At 39.1% G+C, this 22,506-nt stretch overlaps 1 protein-coding gene across 1 annotated transcript in view; it reads left to right on the forward strand.

Annotated features, from left to right (window-relative positions):
• epha10 (EPH receptor A10) overlaps positions 1-22,506 on the forward strand; it is a 176,130-nt gene that overhangs the window by 95,274 nt on the left and 58,350 nt on the right. The window lies entirely within an intron of this gene.

Below are 22,506 nucleotides of genomic sequence, written 5' to 3' on the forward strand. Positions count from 1 at the left end.
TTGAGCGTGGTAACAAATATTTTTCAGTTTATTGAGAAAACACAAACCAAGAAAGCATGAGTTTGTATTTCTGTTTTTGTCCACCCTTAGCAGTCCAATATTTCTTCTCTGTTCCATCTAGTTTAGTTTTCACCAACTCCTGAGGGAATCTTCTGCTTTTTAGCTGATAATTCCCTGCTATGTTCTCGAGCTATTCACTAACTTTGTAGCTGAGTATGCATAACATGGGATATATAAGAGCTTTTTGCCTTAAATACCTGTCTTCTATTGCCTAAAATAAGTGGGAATCGAACAACATAAGAACATTTCCTGCTAGAAAATCACAACAATAAGCTAAAAGATACTGAAATGTTCCACTGACCTAAGGAGTGCTGCAGAGTTTGGAGAATTGAAGTGACTATTTTCAAAGTAACTGTCACACAACGTGCACATTTTAACCATTTTTCTTTAAATGAATATATAAACTGAGTAATTTTACTTTGAAAAATGTAATATTATGTTCCAGAACTACTTACTGAGAAAAATAACTGGATATAGTCTCCAAAATACGATTCTTGGTTATTATGTAGCACTCTATTGTACAGTCCCTCTTCATACTCATATTGCAGGAAACTCTGAAGTTCAACTCATGTGTCTGTGTTGGTGGTACACACTTGACATTTATTATCTTTTGACGAGTTTAGTATGTGCGGGGATGTGCACTGAACAGAAGTGGACCTGGCTGTGTACGTGATATTTAGCGCTGTTTCCTGCCTTGTTCGTTTCACTTCCTCTCTTATAAACTGTCATGCCATCTAATCTGCCCAGCTGGTACTGTCAGAGCATGTGTCTGGATGATGAGAACAGTGATAGTGAGTGTGTATGTATTTGCATGTGTGTGCATGGATGTTTGCATGTGAGGATGTACTGAGTTTCTCTTTCTCAGCGGAGTAACAACGATACTTAAATCCCTGAATTTGGAATGGAATTGTTGGATTGTAGAGATTTTTAAAAGCAAAAGGCAGTATAAATATTTCAGTCAGGGTTAGTCATAGTGGGAAATAATTCACAAGGAAAAATTGGGACTTTAAAAGTATTCTACCTTGCCATTACTACTTTTTCAGTTTATTTGATTTTTGTGTATGATGAATGCTAATAGAATTGTTGCATGTTAGTGAGAGTCAAACTACTATTGCCTAATAACTGAAGTGCTGAAATAATTTAATGATCATGTCATGTTAACCTGCTATCATATACTCAACATGGTCAGGTTGGAAAAGATTGATAAACCACTGATTTGTGTGTGAAACGCCGTAAGTGTTTAGATGTCAGACATATGGCCTTTTATTTGGCTCCAGAATACCTTGGAATACAAAGGAGTTGATGGTGAACTCAGTGACTGCTACGTCCTATGACTGCAAAACAAACCCAAATCTTTGGCCCTCTATCGAGTGCGCTGATATTCTATGTTTGGTTTTAGCCAAACATGACGCTGTGCATTTCAGTTAGACATCTCCACTTTCGTCTTCTCTTTCCAAAACATATTGTTCCTGAAGTCCTGTGGTTTGTTCAGATGCAATTTTGCAAACCTAAACCATGCTTCCATGGTCTTTTCAGGGACATGAGGCTTTCTCCTGGAGAGTGTTCTAAACAAGCCATAATTGTTCAATAAACTGTTCGTGAACATTTAACATACTAACTGAGGCCTGTAGCGTCTGTAGATGTAGTGCTTCCGTTTTAAAAAATTTTCTCTGAGCGTTGCAGGGTCTGACCTCAGGGTGAACTAAGGGTGTACTTGGGTTTTCACTGGACTGAATAGGGTCGTGTGAAAATGTGTTTTTCACATGTGCAGGTTTAGAAAGCAGAATTGTATTCAACCAAAAAAACCAACAACCACTCTTCATCTTAATCACACCACACAGGGTTGTGGCTTCACTATCATTTTGAATATGACTTAGCCACTTACTGTCACAGATTAAAGTTGACAGCATTATTTGGTTTGCATTTGTGTGGTTTCATAAATGGGCAACAGCTGAGGTCCTAAAAGTCTTTACCAAGAAATGCCATTTCTTTGTGACATAAAAGTGTACTTTTTCATTCACATGGAGTTCTCAAGTGTTACAATTTTACTTTAGTGAAAGTTAAATAGTATGTAAAGAAGTCATAGAGAGGAAAGAAAATAAAAAAGAAGAGAGAACTGAGAGAAACAGAGCATGTGTGCGTCTCATTTTTGACACACACAAACTCTTCCTGGAGGCTAGCACATGTTTTTTCTTGCACTCTCACATCACTGTGGTAGGTTTCTCTATGTCATCTGACACGCAACAGGATGTCTGCAAAAATGTTTCTGTTTACAACCTATCTGAATACTGCATAACCCACTGTGCATTTTTGCATCTGTGTGGATCTGTCATGTACTATTAGTGCACAGCGAAAGGCATGGTGACATAAATGCTGTCTTACACTTGACAGGGAATCTTCACGTTTAACTTTGCATCCTCCTTGAAGGATGCTTTTTGTCTCCATCTCTGAACTGAATTGGTATCTGTGAGTGTGAGGAGCAACAAATCAAAGCAGTTGACAAAGCGAGAAAGGGAATTCCTTTTTATTTTAGACTCCCTCCTCGGCTTAACCTCTCACTTTTCTTACCTAGCCTTCCTGTTCCCACAGTCTGTTGCACTCAGATTTATCTACTTCTTATGTGATTTAACACTTTTAGATCACAGAAAAATGTATATTGGTATTATTAAGGACAATATTTAATTTAGTTCAGCTCAATTCAATATTTATATTGGGCCAAATCACAATAACAATCACCTTGAGTTGCTTTGTGTTGTAAGGTTAACACCCTACAATAATAGAAATGGCATAGCTAGTACAATTCACAACAAAGTCTAAAAAGTAAATAGCTAAACATTTTATTTTGCCATATAAAGGCTGAAATTTCTGTCTTGTTGGTGTACAGCACATAGAATCTCATATGCAATGGGATCTGGGAAATCATCTGTACTTCGGGGAATGTTTTAGTATCTATACAGAGATCTTTCACTAGAGGTGATGTTAGTGTCAAGGCATGTTAATCACATATCCTTGAGGCACTGATAAACTGGCACATATAGATGTGGAGTAGCGTGGAAACCAAAGGAAAACAGTTTACTGTGCAAAGGGTTAAGTGATGCTGCTAATCATTGTGCTCGGGGGTTTTAAAAGCCCTTTCAGAACCCGTAAGCACAGCTCTTTTTATGATGGTCCCATCAGCTTACAGCTTTATTTATTAATTTATTGCTGCTTAGGGTGTAACACCGCAATCTTATCCCATTATAACCATGGCAACTGCTCACTGAACTCTGTGTACAATCCTTAAAGGTTCAACATTGATTATAATTTCCAACATTTGTGAAACTATGAACATATGACTGGAAATTGTGGGAGAAAGAATAGCCTAGATATTTCTTATGACACCAAAATCGCGCCATGCATACTTTATTCTAAACTATAGAAAGACACCGGCTGCACACTGGAAAAGGGAAATTACATTAAGCATACTGCTAGCTCTGTTAATTTCCTGTTGCCAACAAGAAAGCTGGAAGCATATTTGGAGAAAGTTAGCAGATTATTAAGTTGGAGATGGAAATAGTGGTGGGTGTTTCTGCTTCTGGGTTTCTGGATGATCGTGTGTTTGTGTGTGCATTAGGTCCCAACTTTGTGTGTGTCTGTGGACGAATGTTTTCGTTTTACACTTGGATCGTGGCCGCTTCTCACAAAGTTGGAGTGATCCCACTCACTCTCTGCTCTTTCCTCTCTTTCCTCAGGGCGTGCAGATAGTAAGAGGTTTTAATAGAGAGAGCGGTGGGAGGAAAAGAAAAAAAAAAAAGCTTACAAGTGTTCGAGTGAGCGGGAGATGGGTGAACAGAGGTGAAAGTGCAAGACGGTTGGAAAAGAGGAGGGTGATCAGAGGAGGTCAGCAAAAAGGGGCAGTGCAGATCAATAGAGGCCAAGGAGAAGAGCAGATGAGATGGAAGGATGCAGAGCCTCAAATCCAGATGGGAAGGCATTTTGACAAGCAACTTTACAACTGGCCAACTACTACCAGCAACAATCTACCCAACCAGAAAATAATCATTGTCTTACCTCCTAATGAATTACTCACTGGGTCTCGCCATGTTGCCTGTTTCCTAGTTTAAAATAGTTTTCTCTTTTGGTCTCTCTTCTAACTATGATTGGTGGTTTTGTTTTGTTTTTCCCATTTAAGCTGTGTCTCTGGCCAAATATTCATACCACACATGAACCAGAAAAAGAAATGTGGAAATGAAGCAGCTACATCCTGAAAAACCACTTGCCCTTTGTGTCACGGTCCTGGGTCGATGACCCAGTGTTTTGTTTATTATTATTGTTCTATAATTTCTTTGCTGTAAGTGACTTGTGTTCTGATCTGATATTTGGTTTTCATCATTGTTATCACTACTAGTGTTTAAGCGTCTTTCTCTGTATTTCTAGTGCTCGAGTTCTCATGTGATTTCTTGTTCTTAGGTGTCCCTTTTAGTCCAGTGTCAAGTCTGTGTCTTGTGAATTGTCTCTTGTTTCCTGTTTTATTTTGAAGGGCTATGTCTCATGTCAGTTTTTCTAGTTCCGCTTCCTCTGTCTCGTTAGGTCTCATTCCTCCCAGCTCGTTTCCCCTTCTGTCTCTAATTCCTCGATGACTCCCTCAGTGTATTTAAGCCCTGTGTTTCTTTGTGTCAGTGTTGCGATTTTGCCTGTGTGTTCCAGTTTGTGTTTTTCCCGGTTTGGTTTCTGTTTTGTTTTCTGCCAGCAATAAAGCTGTGGGTTTTGAGTTGCATTCAGTCTCCGAGTCCTGCGTTTGGATCCTCACCTCCGCCTGCCCGCACACAGAGCCCTGACACTTTGTGTGTCTGTAGCCTCTGCATAAGTTGTTGTGTACCCAAGTCAGCCCTGTGTGCAGCTGGCTCATGTGCCAAATGCAGAAGTGTAACAAGGACAACGCAGCAGAGGGCAGGCAGCAGCAGTGAGCAAGTGAGTTGGGGTAGAAGGAAGCAATTGGCAGAGACAGAATGACTGTGTATGAGTGACTACGGTGGAGAAAGGGATATAGGGTGTCAGGCTGAAATCTCCACTCTGCATAACCAGGACTTCAGGACCTATTGTTCAGGCTTTCAACCCAAGAAACGAGACAGTAAGCATTTGTAGCAAGATGCTGATGGTCTAGAAGGGTACCTTACAGCTAGTCTGGCAGATTACAGAGTGTACCAAAGAGGTTTTTGTTGTTATTATTTTGTCTGTCTGTGAGCAGGGTTATGCAAAAGCTACCAGGCTGATTTTCATTAAACTTGGAGGAGCATGTGGTCTAGCCAGCCCAGCTCTACCAGGGTGCAAAAGCATATAATGAAACCTCAGTTTAACAGCAGGTTAAAACTGAAATATAAATTGAATGTAGTGTGCTTTGTTTTATTTTTTTAATTTATAAATGACCTGCAAAAAACAATCTAAAAAACACAGCTTGGTTTATACACCCAGTACATTTTAAAAACAGAAGGAAAGGCATCAGTGTACCCCCAAGTGCTGAGAAGCTGTATCACTTTCCTCTTAAACAACTAATTTGTTGTTTGCAGTGTCATATTAGTAGGAAAACTCCCTAAAGGTGGCACAGGGGATGTGCCAGGCAGCGGTTTCATAATTATATCCAAGTGTTGGCCTCTCCTTTGTGCTTCTAATATTGGTGTTACAGTTTTATAAACACTTGATTAGCATATTGGCCTTGGCAGAGATCTGTGCTATGTGTCTGAATTTATTAGAGCTGGGGCCACACAAACACTAAACTATATGCATGTGCATTTTTTAGTGTTGAAGGCTCAAATTGAACACATTCTGAAAGATTCAGGAAAGTTATATTAGTGACCCAGATGTTTTCAGTGTATTGGGATTAGATGCCACAGACAGCGATGAGAAACTAGAATGTAAGGTTTTATTTATTAATTTTTTTTAAAAAGAAAGCTTATGTTGTGAGCTTTGAAAATGTTTCCTAGAATAGGAAATGTCACATAACAAACTGGATAACTGATCAACTGTACAACTTGAGGAAAACTTAAAAGTTTATTTCTCCTACCTGAATTCTTGAGAAATGCATGATTTTCATTTAGTTAGTAGAAACGCTCAAAAAATACTCAGTGTATTGCATTATGATCTAGTTCTTTTGCACTTAGTACAAAAATATCCTGAAGTAAATAAATGGGGAAGTGTGGTGTTGGATCAATACTGGATACAGTTTTGGTTGTATGGAGAAACCAAAACTGTATGCACACACAGCAAGGCTTAGTTAAAAATACAGAGCAAGGTTTTTATTTAACTTCCATGTTTCCACACAGAAATGCAGGCGCACACACATACACCCCTACACTCGCAGTCCATTTGGGCTTGCCTTCCAGCAATAGAGAGCTCCAAGTGTGGAGGGTGTCAGCCAACAGGAAAGCAGGGATCGAGGGAGTGAAATAAAAGGCAAAACAAATGCAAACGGAGAAATGATGCTACAACGCTTCAGGGGAAAGACAAATCGATACTCTTGCACACATAACACTCCCACGCAGCAGCTAAATAATGCTGCTACTTTGTCTTTCCATCTCCCTCCATGACCTCTGTCATCTTTATGCACTGTGCAGAAAAGTTTATTCTTGTTTTGCACAAACTGCATTTTTTTTTCGTCATACTTTCTCTAAGTGTATTTACAAAACAGCTTCTGTGTGCAATCTCTCTATTAAAAAGCTTTTTTTATTTGCTTCTAACTCTCTTGAAGGACACGTTTTACAGTTTGTTGGCTCCAACGCCGACCAACACTTTCAATGTGTTTGCTTTGCTTGAAGTTTGCTTGGAAAAAACTTGGGTTATGCTATAACTGAAAATTTGCTCCATTAACACTCCAGTATGTCTGGGTCAATCAAGTGTTTGATTATATCTGTTTTTCACCAAATGTTATCCAGTCAAATAAGAGTAAGATTTTATCATAGCGTCTGTTTAATGCATCAGTGGTGCTGCAGCATGTGGGGATACAGGTGTATCATAAAGATGTAGGCTTACACATCTTGGTATTTTATTCTCTTAGCCCCAGTTGTGCCCAGTAGCTGCTGCTGAATTGACAATTTGCTTTTCTTTAACATTGCATTTAAAGAGAGATGTGGACTATTTCAGTAGCAATCCAGAATTATGAACTGTATCGTTAAAAATGAGTTTGCCACATTGCTGCGTGCTAAATATTTTGGGAGTCTTCCTTTTGTCTTTTTGTTGAGATAACTTGTACTTTATTTTGAAACTTCTTGTAGCTCTAACCATCTTCTTACAAGGGCCTTGAGAGGTAAGCTTTTTCTTTAATTAAAAAACTCACAAGGCCAATTTTTTTTTTTGACACACTATATACTGAAAGCAGTTTATTATAATAGCAGATTATTCATAGGTTTCCTTGTTGTATGCACAATAGAAGAGGATTAAACTACTGTTTGACACTCAATCAACTTGAACTAATAGCGCTAAACTTCACTGGTATGTACTGAAATACTGATTTCCACTGTTTAGTGGAATAATCAGATGTGCAGGCTTTGCACGTCAGGAGAGATTTATTCCCAGTGTGTTATTTGATCCCCAGGATACATTTATGTAGTGTTAACGCCATCATGATGAGCAGCGTAACAGAGACAATTTTTAATAATGATGTGAGGCAGAGGTAGCAGAGGACCACTTCACCAGCATGCTAACAGCAGTAGTGTGGAAGTGGAAGAAGGAAAAGGCATAAAACTGGGCAGTTTTAAAGGTAAACTCCTAGTGCCAGTGCTTGATTGTAACTGGTGCTGATAGATACTGGTGTGAATGTCTCCCTCTTCTACCCATGTTATGACAAGCACTGTAGTAGTCTGGTCTGCAGATTTGGCCAACTCCTAGAGCCTGACTGTCAAGTCTGATTTACCAGCAATGCAATTTTGACTGTTCAATATACTTTAGCAAGTTGGTTTCATGTTTTACCAACGTGTTGTAGGAGCACAGCTTCATCTGCACTGTCAGTAATGACTCTTGTAGTTTCTGAAATGTATAAACTGGATTGATTCAGGATTTGTAGGCCTTAATTAAAAGACAATGACTGAAAGTGTTTATCTATACTTATTATGCATCACCCTGAGGTTTTGCGCATATACAGTTTATCTTTCATGGTCCAGAAAAGAGAGGAGAGACCTTTGATGTGTAGCGTGTTCTTAATGAACTGATGTTTTAATTTGTACAGTCTTGCTTGTTTCTCTTTGACTTTTTCTACTATTTTAAATACAAGACTGCGCAGCGAGTCTCCACCACCTCAGCCACCTGTTTGTCTAATTTTCCTACCTATTTAAAGCTTTGACTCACCACAACTCTCTGCCTGTATCAGGCAATGGCTGTTGACAGCAGTAAGTGAAGCAGTAAATAGCGCAGTAAAGTGGGTCTCGAAACGTCTGCCATGTCTGCTTGTGCCCCATGATTTTTTTTCCGTTGCTCCCTGGCTAGCTTCAACATTTTGTTTAAGGCATTAAGGCTTCTTTTATCCACAGATTTTTAGCATCCTTCTGCACTATGAATAGCTTGCTGTGTCCAATGCACTCGCCCGAGACCATCGTATTCTAGGATACACACACTTAAACAGACGTGCACTGCTGCATTCACAGAAACGCACGCAGGCAGTGTAATGCTCCTTGAGTCACTTTACTCGATGACTCACTGTCTCGTTCAGTCTGTCTCCGCATGCTTCAGTGGCTGGACCATAATTTCTGGCAAAGGCATTGCTTTGCAGAGTATTCTAAAGAAAATTGTGTTCTGAGTACAGCAAATGCTCTTCTAAGTGCAGTCATTCTTCGAAGTATAGTCCCTTACATCTTGTTTTTTGTCCCAAATTCTCTATCTTTTTGTTGACTTGTTTCCCCTCCTTTCATGCCTTCTTTTCTCCGTCCCCTTAATTGCATGCCTTCTGTCCCCTGACTCTTCATGACGCCATGTTGCATGTCTTAATTAAACGGCTGCTCAGAAGGAGGAAGACATTGTGTGAAATGGGGGACATAGGGGGGAAGATTTAGAGGGGGTGGAAAAGAATGAGTAGTAGGGGATTAATGAAAGAAGAGTTTGTTAATTACACAGCAAGGTCAAGGCCGCTTTACCTTCACAGCTTAATTGTGCCCTGTGATTGCGTTGCAAGGCGTCAATTTTAATTCAAGCAGCGGGCGCACTAAGCTGCGTTAATTGTCACATTGCATTTGTGTATGTATGAGCAATCATGTTGATGTATGTTTTTGGATGAGTGTTTTGCTTTTTTTTGTAGTGTAATTTGAAGAATAATTAACGCATTAAACAAGTGTTTTGTGTGCATGTTGATGTACTTATATTTACCTTTTTATGCATCTGAGTTGTGTTTTGGAACCTGGCAATTTATCTGTGTTTTTTATTATTATAAATTATATAGGAGCATGACTAAAAGAGAAATTCTAGTAAAAATTACATTTCTGAAAATACTATACAAGCATGCTGCAATTTAACAGCGTTTTCTCTTCTGTTTTTCTTTAACTTGGATCCAGTGCATAATCAATGGCTGATTTGCAAGAACCTCCCTCCCGAATTTTTCAGCTCAGTTTTTATTACTGGAGGCAGTTTCTGAGGTGTAATTGTCACAGGAAGACCTTGTTAACTATAAGCTGGTGTGATCGCTGTGTTCTTTGCAGCAAGAACAACAGTAATTTGGAGAATGCTGGGATCCATAAATTCTTGGCAAAAATCTTTTTAAATTGATTCTCTTTTCAGAAAATCATCATCATTTCATCCATGTTTATGTATGCGTGTTTTGATCCCTGAAATGGAGCTCGGCCATTAAACCCAGCGGGGGTTGGGAAGGGCAGGGGGATCAGCCCACCTCATCCGTCTCCTTGATAGACCAACTGTTCCTCATCACATGGGGTCTTGTTCTCGTACGCACACACACATACACGTATAAAAACATTCTAACCGTCGTATGCTTTGGCCATGACTCCCCTACCGGTGAAAACACTTAATCACCCGTATCGTCCAAGTGACCCCCCACCATTATCTCCATCCATCGCTGCACCTGTTTAGCCATTTAATAAGTTTGGATCGGAGACACTTGATCTTAAATGATGCAGAGAATGAGTGATGACAAGGGATTAGGTTTGTCTTAGATGGTCCGCTGAACACTGCAGTCTTGACTTTACTGAAACCGGTATCAGACAGAAACAATTTGCTGCTCTTGGAACTCTGAATTAGTTATATCATTTAAACTGCTACTTGGAATATTTTAGATTTTTGTTTAGTACTTCACCCTGAGTGTTCATCTAATTCATTTATACTGGACAGACTGAATTGACTTGTATTCGTACACACAAATCAATGTTTTTTTTATGTTTTACCTGGATATTAAGACCACTGAGACTTAACCTTTGTTAATGCATACAGGTAACATGTCAAATGAGAGGCAGGCAGGTGAATCACTGAGGCTTTCGCTGAGCATATAAATCCATGTGAGAGAAATCTACACAAAGAATAGAGAAGAAAATATCCAAGACAGATAGCATAAGACAGTTAATCTCAAAACACTATCTTATCGAATTGTTGAGACTAGTTTGATTTGACTGGTGCCTTTTGTGATGGACTACACTGAAGGAATTTCTCATATTTTGGTTGCTATATGAAAACCATATAGAAAATTATAAAAATCTAAACTAGACAACTCTGTATACGCACGTTTGCTGGAGGCTTACACTTGTTTCCACCAAGTAGAGTCTTTGTCTTGAGGCTAATGTTTCTAACTGGAATATGCATCTAATCTTCTTTCCGCTTTGTGTTTATGCATGCAACAGCACACTTTCTTTCACACATATTAGGAACATAAATTGCTGCATAAGATGCACACCACTTTCTTATAGGCACTCGTAAAAAACACTGACTCACACAGATATGCGCACCTACTTATACGAGTTCACTCTAAGTGACTCTAATAGGTGTGTCTTCCAGGCTCGAGGGCCTATCTGATTACCCTTGACATCCTCCTTTAACAATTCTACCAGATATTAGATTGAACGAAAAGCTCTACAGCAACCCCCCCACGCCACCCCTCATTTTCCTCTCCTCCACTGTACTTAAAGATATGCAGCACTGCTCATCCGTCTATACTCTTGGGAATCAAATTTATCAGGCCCATTTGTCTATATCTGGGTCACAGTATTAATGAAAATGGCCGATGAGGCAAATGAAAATGGAATGTCATTAGAAGGCGCGACTCATTCAAGTTCACATCTCAGATTTGAATAGCTGATTCAAAGAAATCAAATGACTCTGGTGTGCCACAACAGATTGCTGGCTGGAGATTACGCTTGGTAATTTTCATAACAGGACGTACTCGGTATACACACACACTCACATATGCATATAATCATACAGACACGCACAAAGATGAGTGGCATGCAAGAAAACGCAAACTCTCATCTACTCTCCATATCATCCCTAATGTTTCCACCAGTGCATGTGATTAGTTTCCAGTTGCATATCTGATTAGATGTTTAGGAAATTTAAAATGTACTCGTGTGTCACAGTGAATTATGTTGCGAAGTGTTTGCAATAGTTTATTTTTTCCCATTTTACTCTTAGACGATTTCTTTGTTTTTGAGTCCATAGCAAAAACAAACACATGTTGGCAGCAGTTGTTTTTTTTTCTTCCATCCCATACTGTGGTTGAGCCTGTGGTTGTTATACACAGCGTACTCGCAGTAAAGACATGCATTTTTATGCATGAAAAATTGGAAGTAGTGAAGAATGATATTACATATTGCCATCGCAAATGGGGAGAGATGTATGTGTCTGAAAGACTGCTGTGTGTATAACCTTCAGGAGCATTACAAATCAATATTACTCTCTTACCTGCTATCCTCACTCTCAGTTTGATGGAGGAATTGTGTTTTAGCCGAGTGTGACAGGCAAGCGAAACAGAATACACACGAGCACGCAGCACAACAGCGTGTGTGAGCAGAACGTTGGATCTCGTTTTGTGTGCGATCGACCTGAAATTGGCTGACATTCATATGCACACCTGTTTGCCAACTCGCAGCTGATATGCACATAATGTATACAGAAACTCTGTTGTTCAAAAACATATGTAAACAAATATGTTCACACAATATAGGAACCAAATTTCAACTGCGCGCGTCTTGTGCAGCAAGCTGTATCCATGGTTATGTGATGGATATGTTAAGTGAGAAGGATAAGTGTGTGGGAGACTTTCCATGTATGAAGGTGATCATGACAGTAATAATCATCTGTGGGTATGAAGGCTCAGTCTGTTTCACTTCAGCTCTTTGTATATAATAAGATATAATAATTATTTTGGCAGGCAAGGAGCACAAGCATCATTATCAAAGACTGGATATTTGTGATACTGCCCCATGGTGGCAGTGCATGTATACGACTGTCTGCAAAGCTGTGCGTAGGACCACCGCAAAACCCCGTTCCTCGAATAACACCTACTCGTGCTTGTGTGTATGCATGCAGTAGTATGTGTGTAGTATGGACTTGTGTGCAGGTGACACGTTACTAAGATAAGAATGTGGCTAAGCTTCTAACACACACATAAGAAAAGCAAAAGTCCGCACATCTGGTATACCAATAACAGTAATCAATGGATGAGGCTGACAGTTTAGCATAGCCTCATATCAGGCTTGTCAGCTTGTTACAGCTATTTCCATTTTCTTCAGTCTAACTGTTTTCCATGGGGGAGGAGATTTGACTAAATCAGTCACTACAAACCAATATCTCAAACTTAATCACTGAGACATACCACAGCCAACATGTTGGTAATGGCAGCATTTTAAGAGTGGAGTGAGGTGAAATAACAAGAATTTATCTTCATCAATTTGTTGTTCAGAAGCACACCAATTGACAATGTTGCTTCTGCTGTGGCACTGATAGGCTAATCATTAGTCCTCCCATGACATGTGACCATTATTCAACCATCTATCACAATGCCAGACGAATCACTACACTCGATAGAGAGGACATCTTCAAAAGTCTTGGCCCTGGCAGGATGAAACGGTGAGAAAGTCACGACTGAAATGATGTTCAGTGGTTTTACAGTTAGATTTTAAAGGATAAGGTCAGTTGGATGAGGGTCAACCTGAGGGTCAAAGCTTGAGGGTTAAGTTGATGATGTCATATTAGGTTTGAATGAAAACAGAAGTTAATAAAACACTCTTTTTTCAGTGTTTGCCATAGAAACCAAAAGATGAGAAAAGATTAAATCCCAGCCCATTAAGCCATGGAGATGTAACACAAAAATGGAGCTGATTATATTATAGCGACTGCTTCAAACCAGGGTCGGTCTTTTATTTTTCCCTTTAAATCACTCCTTATTTACCACATACTGTACCACTCTATATTTACAGTTTGTCACACAGTGTTGTTTATATGCAGACATCTGTCAGAAAGAGTTAAGCTTCCAATCAAATGTGTGAATAAAAGTCAGTTTGTGTTGCTTAAAGCACTGAACAGTCAGATTTTATTTTTGGAGTATTTGACTTTTTCTTTGGTTTTAAGAGTCAAAATCCAGTGCGTGTGATTGTGGGTAAAAGCTATGTATTTAAGGAAAACAAACTGGGGGTTAATGTTGGGAACCATGCAATAAAAGATCCATATTTAGCTTACTACCATGCCCACCATCCCTTCTACAAAAATGAGTGGGAGACAAAAAAAAGTGTACTTAATGGTAGTCATTTAGGATAAGAACAAGAGCTAAATACTCAAATATGAACAGTGCAAATGTTCACAAGATGAGGAGAGAAGGAGGCAATAACATCCAGAAATTGTTCCTTCTCAGTCTTTTGTTCCAGAACCCCTGATAAATCCTGTGGAAAATGATTGCTGGAGCAAAAGAAGGGATGGCAAATAATGGACAAAAAGAAAGAGAGGGTAGCAAACATGATAGAGGGGAGTCGGGGAAGGGATGGGTGTGTGTGGGGGGAGTGGGCAGAGTTTGGCAGGGAGCAGAGTTGATAGCAGTCAAGAGCTATTTCAGAAGATGAGATGGGAGAAAGGTAAACGTCGAAGTAGCACGGGTATTAAAGACAGTGGCATAAACATGGAAACGAGAAAAGAAGAGCAGGATCCGTCAACAGTCAGCGATGGTCTGCTGTGTTTATGTGTGTATGGTGGGTTTTTTGTACATTTCAGCACATGAGCCAAGTGAGTCAGTATGTGTTCAGAAAATACAGATATGCACCCTACGGACATCTGTCTACTTCAATCACTTGTGTGGGTAAAAGAAAATGCATCTGTTTATTTCCACATTCATGTAAACATATCTGATTTATTTTGTATCAAATCAATCTAATGCCCCCTTTTAACATTGAATGGCATGCCAAAATATGCAATCTACATATTAATATATATATGAATTATATATACACATATGTATGTATATATATATGTATGTGTATATATATATATATGTATGTATGTGTATGTATATGTATGTATATATATATGTATGTGTATGTATATGTATGTATATATATATATATGTGTATGTATATGTATGTATATATATATATATGTGTATGTATATGTATGTATATATATATATATATAAATATATATATGTATGTATGTATGTGTATATATATATATATATGTATATATATGTATATATAAGGTTTAAGGCAATGGGCAATAGCACTAAAAAGAAAGTACTTCACAGCCCATATTCCCAAAGATAAAGTGGTTTAAACATAAACAGATTTAAATATATTCAGCATTATTTTGTTAGCATGGGATGAAACTCAGTGGATTTGGTGATGCTCTGTCTTTATTGCAGTCATTCTACAATGTGGCTACTGTCACCCTCAATAAACATGTAGAGCAAGAATGATAGACTTTATAACATCTATTACTGTTCTTGAGATATTTATTCAAAACGGAAACTTTCTATCACTGTAAAGCTTACATTTGAATGTAAAATGTGTGCACCATGTCTGTGTTGAGTTATGACGAAGTAATTACTTTGTGAAGGAATCGAGTTTTGACAGCTACTGTGGCAATTTAGGGAGTCGGAGTGTTTTTAAATTACCTTAACTGCTTCCTTGAGCTTTGTGTCAGAGCCTCTGCCACAGCAGCACAGCTTCCTGCAATAAAGTGTGCAATATCACCGGGTTAAACCACAATAACTGACTTCCAATTGTTTTTAGAACACCAAACGCATCTGTCCCTTCACCTTAAGTAGTATATTTAACTCTGCTGTAGTGGGTCAGTGTTTTCATTCATGGTTTCCTAGTTTTTGGCAGTCGCCTCACTATTTGTCTGTGTGCCACCATTTGATTGATATCTTTCATAGTTATTGAAGTATTTTGGCAACTAAAAATGGAATAAAACTGGATATAAATACTCATGCCATCCAATTTTCTTTATGACTTTTTTATATAAAAGACCATAAAAATGGGGAATGCCTCTTTTGATTAATTTCAGTAATAAATATGGTATTTTGGCATACACTTGTTTCCATAATGTTATACCAATTGCGAGTGCGGTCTGGCTTAGTGTTGTCATCACACTGAAATTTCTGACTTTGATTCAAATATCACAAAAAATAATTTGCCATTTTCAATGCCACAAGGAGAAATCCTGGGTATATTAAGCAATGTCAAATTTTAAGTAAATTTTATTATTAAAAGTCAAGTACAATAAAGTCATAGCCTGGCAATAAGGAACCTTTTTTTTGTAATGAAAAAAGTGAGTGAGTGAGCATACATCATTAGAAGCCTTACATTCAAAATCTATTATTAAAGTGCAACTAAAAACTAGCATCCATTGCGTTTCAGTAAGCAGTTTAGGGTTATGGGGTCAGTTTAAAGCCTATCGCAGTGACTTTAACAATTTAAAATCACCAGCTAACCTGTTTGCTTTTGGACTGTGGAAAGAAGCTCATAGAGAACCCACATAGGCATGAGGATCAAACCAAGGACCTTTTTTGCATGGAGGCAACAGTGTCAACCACTGCACCACCGTGCCACCACCAAGAACGGAAACTTTTTTTTGTTTTTTAGAATGAAAAGTTAATGTCGTTAACAAACATTTGCCTCACAAAAATAGATGCATGACCTTATAACTCCATGACTATGCATACATTTTTGTGATTCCCTAGTGCTGTATTATGTTGGCTGATTCTCTCTGAATTTTCTGTTTGATCCAAACTGTTCAGGCCTGGCTCTTTGTTGCTGTGATGTAACATGACAGCTCTTTGTTGTGTCTATTTTGTGATGTAACCACTTTGATATTGTTAAATGTTCGGCGTTGAAGCGGATGCTTGTGTGAAAAAGCCAACGAATGGATCCGTGGGAGTTTTGCATTCACAACTGTGAGTAATTGTGTGCTTTTGTTTGCGTGTGATGTGTCTGTCACTGCGTATACATGCTGCACTTGACATGCAGAATTAGACATGTCTTCAGCGCAAAGCTTGTACAGAGCACGGCTGACATTAATACCCCTGGCGGCATTGTTCGCTAGTTATTCTCCTGTGTTCTCTGTGTGATGTCAGTCTGCGGTAACCAGGGCAGAACAGAGAATAAAACGATAAAGCATTGACCTGAATGGCACGGCTCAGAGCCTTCTCCACGATTACACTGTGAAGCAGCAGCCAGTCAGTGGGTGACTTGAATGAGGTCTTTACTTTGAGCTAATAACAGGGATTTATGCTGTAATTCAAGGCTAGGTCATATCTTCAAAGCAGCTAGACACGCAGACAGGTTATGACACTGCATGTTAGTTCAGGAGAAAATTGTATCTTCCAAAAGAGCAGGCCATGGAAAGGGTCACGAAATGTTTTTTTTCATCAGTCACTTAATTTCAAACTATAAAATCAGAAAATCTGCTTACTGGGAATATGATACACTACAGTTTGATCCGATGACGTGGTAGCGGGTTTTTTGAAGAGGGCCTTGTGCAACAGACAAGTTTCTAGGGGTTTATTAATTTTTAGCTTTCTATACTAAGTATTATTTCCTTATTGCCATAGAAGACCATTGTCTTACTCTTTGATAGAGCATTTCAAAAAGTCAAAACATTAATTTTTCCAACATGAAACAAAGAGAAAAATATAGAACATTAAAAATATAATGAGAGGAAATTTTTGATGTTAAATTAGAAGCATTGATTTAAAGTTGGGTTTTTTTGTTTTAGTTTGTCTTACCCTAACCTGTATAGTTCATCCCTATGATTTGTTTTAAAGCTTTTAATTATTAATATACAAGGACAGAATTGTTTACAAGTCTTGGATCACCTCTCATTTCTTTATATTTTGCTTCCAGGGAGACAAACTTTCTCGTAATTATTGGAAATTTGTCTTAAGAGAAAGGCTTTCTGAAGATCTTTCAGATTTTTTTCTTCGGACACTGGCTGCCCTTTTACTCATTTTCAGTCTAGTCCTTATCCGTGACCGATTTCAGAGTGATGTTTGTTTTCTTTTTCTTTCTTTTTTTTACACAAATTACACAAGATCCATGCTGAAAATCAGTGACAACTGGTCTTTTGGAATGATGAATCCAAATTGAAAATTTTGGTTCAAATCATCATTAATGATGATTTACAGAAGATAAAGACAAGGTCCAGCAGGTTTTGCCATAGTTTGAACCTGCTTTTCAGCTAGGGGTGTTGGGCCAGCTTGTTAAAAATTGATCGAATTATGAAAATAAGAACACACTGTTAGATTGGATCACAATCTAACAGTGTGTAAACATACACGGCAGAACCGGTGACATCAACATGCTTTGCATCCTTTTATTGTCACACACGTTTGCTTCACAATGCACACAGAGCTGCAGCTCTCCCGCTGCCCGCTCAACATTACCACAACAACCCCAACCACAGGACCCAGTACAATATTTAAGTCGGCGGGGCGTGATTGCAGATGCCGTGCAGGTGCGTCCGCCTTCCCTGCACTGCACCGCAGGCCACGCCCTGCCACACAGTGTAATCCAACATGCTAACAAGTAACAGGAAATTCATCCAATTGGGAACAGCTTCACTTTTCACCACGACAGTGATCCCAAACACAGCGCCAGTGCAGTTAAAGCATTCCTGAAACACATAACAGAACATTGTCAGTCATGGATTGGTCTCCCCAGGCAACATCTAAAGAAGTTGGAATGTCCTTCAGGAAGCCTGGAGAACTATTCCTGAGAGCCTTGGAGAGTTCAGGCTGTGTTGAAGATGGGTATATTGATTTTTAAGCTCTTCAATTGTACAAACTCAGTTTTTGCTTTACATAGTGTGTAAACATTTATGTTTGGCTCCTTTCAGTAAGTTACTACACCTATTTTCCATTTTCCTGGCAAAAAACAAAGAATGACTTGCACAGCACTATACACGTAAATTCCCCACAATTTACACATACTGTTCATGAGCCTTGACCAGGGTATTAAGAGTCTTTTTATTTTTCAGTCTGGAGAGTTGCACTGGTAACTTTCCAAGCCTTTTCCCCCTAAGCTCCAACGTCTTAGCTTGAAACAGTATTTTTCAACATTTTTTTCTGATCCAGTATGGTCCATATCTCATTCTCTTCAGCCAATCTATCATGTGGAATGAGACTGACCCCATCTACTTTTGTCCAATTTCAACTAGTCCAATTCAGTCTGACTCACCCTAACCTCATCAGTTCACATTTTAATAATTTGACCTAACACGACACATTTAAACACATTAATCAGTCATTTTTCTCCAACCTCCCTACTTCTCTGATTCGGATATGCAGATTTACATGTGTGCGTGCGTATGTGCGCGTAGGTCCGTGTCCGTGTGTGTGTAAAAAGATGGTAATGAGAATAAATTTTTTTGGATGTTAAGGAAGCCTAAAGAATTCAAATCACCATCAGCTACACAGGGGGCACTCATCTGAATTAAAGCTCTCTCAATTATTGATTTCCAACTGCTGGAATCACATCCCCATCTCTCTATGATACCATTACCCCTTTGACTATCATACTTTGTTCAATTCCTTGAAAACCTCTGCAAAAAATCGTCGCGTTATGTCTATGTGTAATCTCTCTTGGGGTTTAGCTGCGTGCAAATGTGTGCCAGTGTGCGCGCACAAAGGTCTAAAGTAAACCTCTTTTAGGGTTATTAATATTTATTAATGTGTGCTGTCAGAGAGGCAAAGAAACAATTCATTGCTCACATGTATTGCATTAAGTGCTTCATGACTTATTAATGGGCATGTTTAAGGTTAGAGAAAAGAAAGGAAAAAGAAAATAAGAGAGAAGGGCAAACTATAAATTGATTCCTCCCACAAAGACAAAAGTCTATTAAAGTCATTTGTAAGCTCATTGAAATGTGGATTCTTTGGCCTTTTACTTTTTATTCATTAGATGGCAAAACTGTTGGCATATCTCAAACTGTCAGAGTAATAATGAATTTTCTAAGAAAGATTGATAACAAGTTTTGCAATCATATTCCTATATTTATTTTCTAACTACCGATAAGCTCCTATGGCAAGCAGAGCACTTCTGCTGTTTTATATATTCCTACTATAGATGACCTTATTCTAACACTGTCACTCATTCGTTCAGTGTGTTTCTCATCTGTATGCATTCCATGCCTGTGTTTATTGTTCTGTCTATCAGTCAGTCTGAAGGAGTCTATTATCCCTCCCTGTTTAATGTCCTTTCTCAGTACAGTACATAGCCTACTGTCTTTCTGTCTCTCACACGCCATCTGTTTGTCTGTTGGTGTCTCTGTCTCTCCGAACAATCTCTCACAGCAGTTGGCGTACTGTGTCATCCACTACCCCCCACCCCAAGGACCTGGCATGTCACTGCATATCTATATCATAACACCTTGAAGAAATATGCCTCTGTGTGCGCGTGCGCGTGCATACATTTGCCGCCGTGTTTCATTTAATCGAGGCTCCCAGTCAGCACATAGGACAAATTGATCAGTTGGTTTGCCAGCTGTCCTGGCAGATCTCTCCTTCTGTCTCTCTAGTTCTCTAACCACCCACTCTCCTTTACTTCCACTGAAACTCTGATTTCCACTTAAATTTATACACCTTGCAATTTAAAGATGAGAAAAACCAAATGAGTACTCTTGAGTACTCTTCATTACAAGTATCTCCATTGTTTTGTTCAGTTTTTTGTTTTGTTTTCTCACCGCTGGATGCCTTTTAAACTAACTCCTCTTCTCCAACTGGCAGATGGCTTGTGGCCATGCTGACTGACATGACCTTCTCTGGCACTGGCTTTTGGCGACCCTTTGAATCCCTTGAAAATGACGGGCATCATGCAAAGCCAGCTCCTTTTGTTATCTGAGCTGCACATATTGTCTTGATACACCCCTACCATTAGACACACATTTCCATCGTGGGCCAGCGAAATGTCTATCCATGCTGAATTGAAGAGATAAGTCAGAACTGCAGCCAGCCATATGGCTAGCCTGCTTTTAAGCATGATAGGTAGAAAATGCAAAACCCATTTCTGTTCTCATAGATCTATGCATAATTTTGCCTTGATTTAGGTGCTATTCACACTTGATGTTCTTGCTGTGGCGAAGGGAAGGATAGTGGCAGCACAGTCAGGAACAAAGGGAGTCTACTTCAGTGCTGCTTGACCGGGTGTGTGTGTGTTTCTGTTATGTCCCCATGCTTGGCTGTGCTTTGAGCTGAAAGCGAGAGGCTTTTTTTTGTGTAATGACAGACATTAGAAAGTCGATTACGAGGTTCTTACAGCCTCGAACATGCCACACAGGGCTGTAATACACACATGCATACACAAAGGTATACAGGCACGTGCACACTCTCAGACTGGTCTGAGCCAGGGGAAGGCTTTTGTGTTCAATTTGCCTGTGTCACATACAAATATATCAGCATTACTGACTGTGTGACACAATACTGCAGGTGGGAAAAGTGCTGTCTTAACTGTAATTTCCCATAAATCCCATAAATTTTATCACATAATTCAGACAGGGCACTGTTGCCTTAAATCACAGTTGATAACATGGTTCCAGGGGCTCATGATATCTCCTAATTCCTATTCAAGCTCTTCAAGTAAACATACCCAAGAATGTGAATTGAACATCTTTTAATGTTTAAGAATCTTTCTTGGAAATTCAGGGCCGGCGCAGGTGTGGCTCAGGAGGTAAAGTAGGTTGGAAGGATAGTAGGTTGATCACCAGTTTCTCCTTTCTGCATGTCAAAGTGTGTCGATGTTAGCGAAGGTGCTTTGATTTAGAAAAAATATGTGTATGATTTACTGAATGAGGCTTGTAGTAGAGTGCTCAGTTAGAGTAGAAGAGCACTATATAAGTACCAGTCCATTTACCATGTACCACATGGACTATTATGACTGGCTAACCCTTGCCAGCGTATCGTTAGCTTCAAATATTTCTGTTGGTAGTTGGTTTCCCCCTTTTTTTTTCTTTTTTTTTTTTTAATTTGTGTATTTAAAAGTGTGTAGTATCAGGGTAAGTAAAGCAACCATGTCTTATTTTGAGTCATATAAATAATTTTGAGTCATAATTTTCATGTTATAGCTTCTTTTGATTTAAAATGTAGGCCTCGATGACGCAGGTGTAGAAGCTTGTCAGCTACCATGTGGCAACCACTGGTTCTGAGGGTAAAATGTATATTCTCAGACTAGCTGCAAGTAGCTGGTACAGGTTGCTGGTAATTCTTCTGAAACTGATTGCTAAAGCTCCCTATTCACTTTCTGCAGCTGGTTGATGAGTGGTTGATGAGATTGCTGGCAGCCACTAGTTTGAAACTGGTCGCAAAGAAGCCTGAGTTTGCATGGCAACAAAGCAAAGACTTGCAGTTTACTCTCCAAACACAACTTTCACGTTAAAGCTAACATTCTCCATTCCTGGGTTATCTCGCACTTTTTCAAGTTTCACTACAGCTCGAAGAGTAAATGGTGATTATTTCTATACGAGTAAACTTGTACCATGCAAACTGCAGGCGACCACAGCAAACTGCTAGTGACCAAAGCAATTACAAGGAGCCTCTTTATAGGCGATTTCGCCTGGAGATAAACACCTAGCAACCACTCGTGATCTGGGTGTGGAATTCACATTTGTCCCTAGCAACTGGAGGTTGCCAGGGGGTTAACAACCAGTCCCTAGACTTGCATGGCTAAGGCCTTTGTTACCAAGTATTTCGTCCATAAATATTCTCAAAACCAGTATCTACCATCTGTAAACTAATTTAATGTCCACTAACTGGTTATGTCAATCACTAGTTTCTCACTCTGGGTAAAAATGAACATGCCTCCAAAGTTGGAACCTAACAAGACTGACGATGACGAAACAAAAAATGAGAAGGACAAAGAAAGGTATGAAAGGAATAAGAAAGAATAATGTGGCAGGAGAATGGAAAACGAGCAGAAGACTGGGAGAGAGGGGTAGAAAGCTCACTAGAGCTGTTAATGTAGACCCGCTGTTTAGAATACAGTCTCAGAAGAGAGGAGACCAGAGCAT

Source organism: Mchenga conophoros, linkage group LG22 (genome assembly GCF_057382185.1).
Source record: "Mchenga conophoros isolate Kocher_MC1m ecotype Shallow Benthic linkage group LG22, M_conophoros_male_GT1.1, whole genome shotgun sequence".
In the NCBI taxonomy this organism is placed as follows: Eukaryota; Metazoa; Chordata; class Actinopteri; order Cichliformes; family Cichlidae; genus Mchenga; species Mchenga conophoros.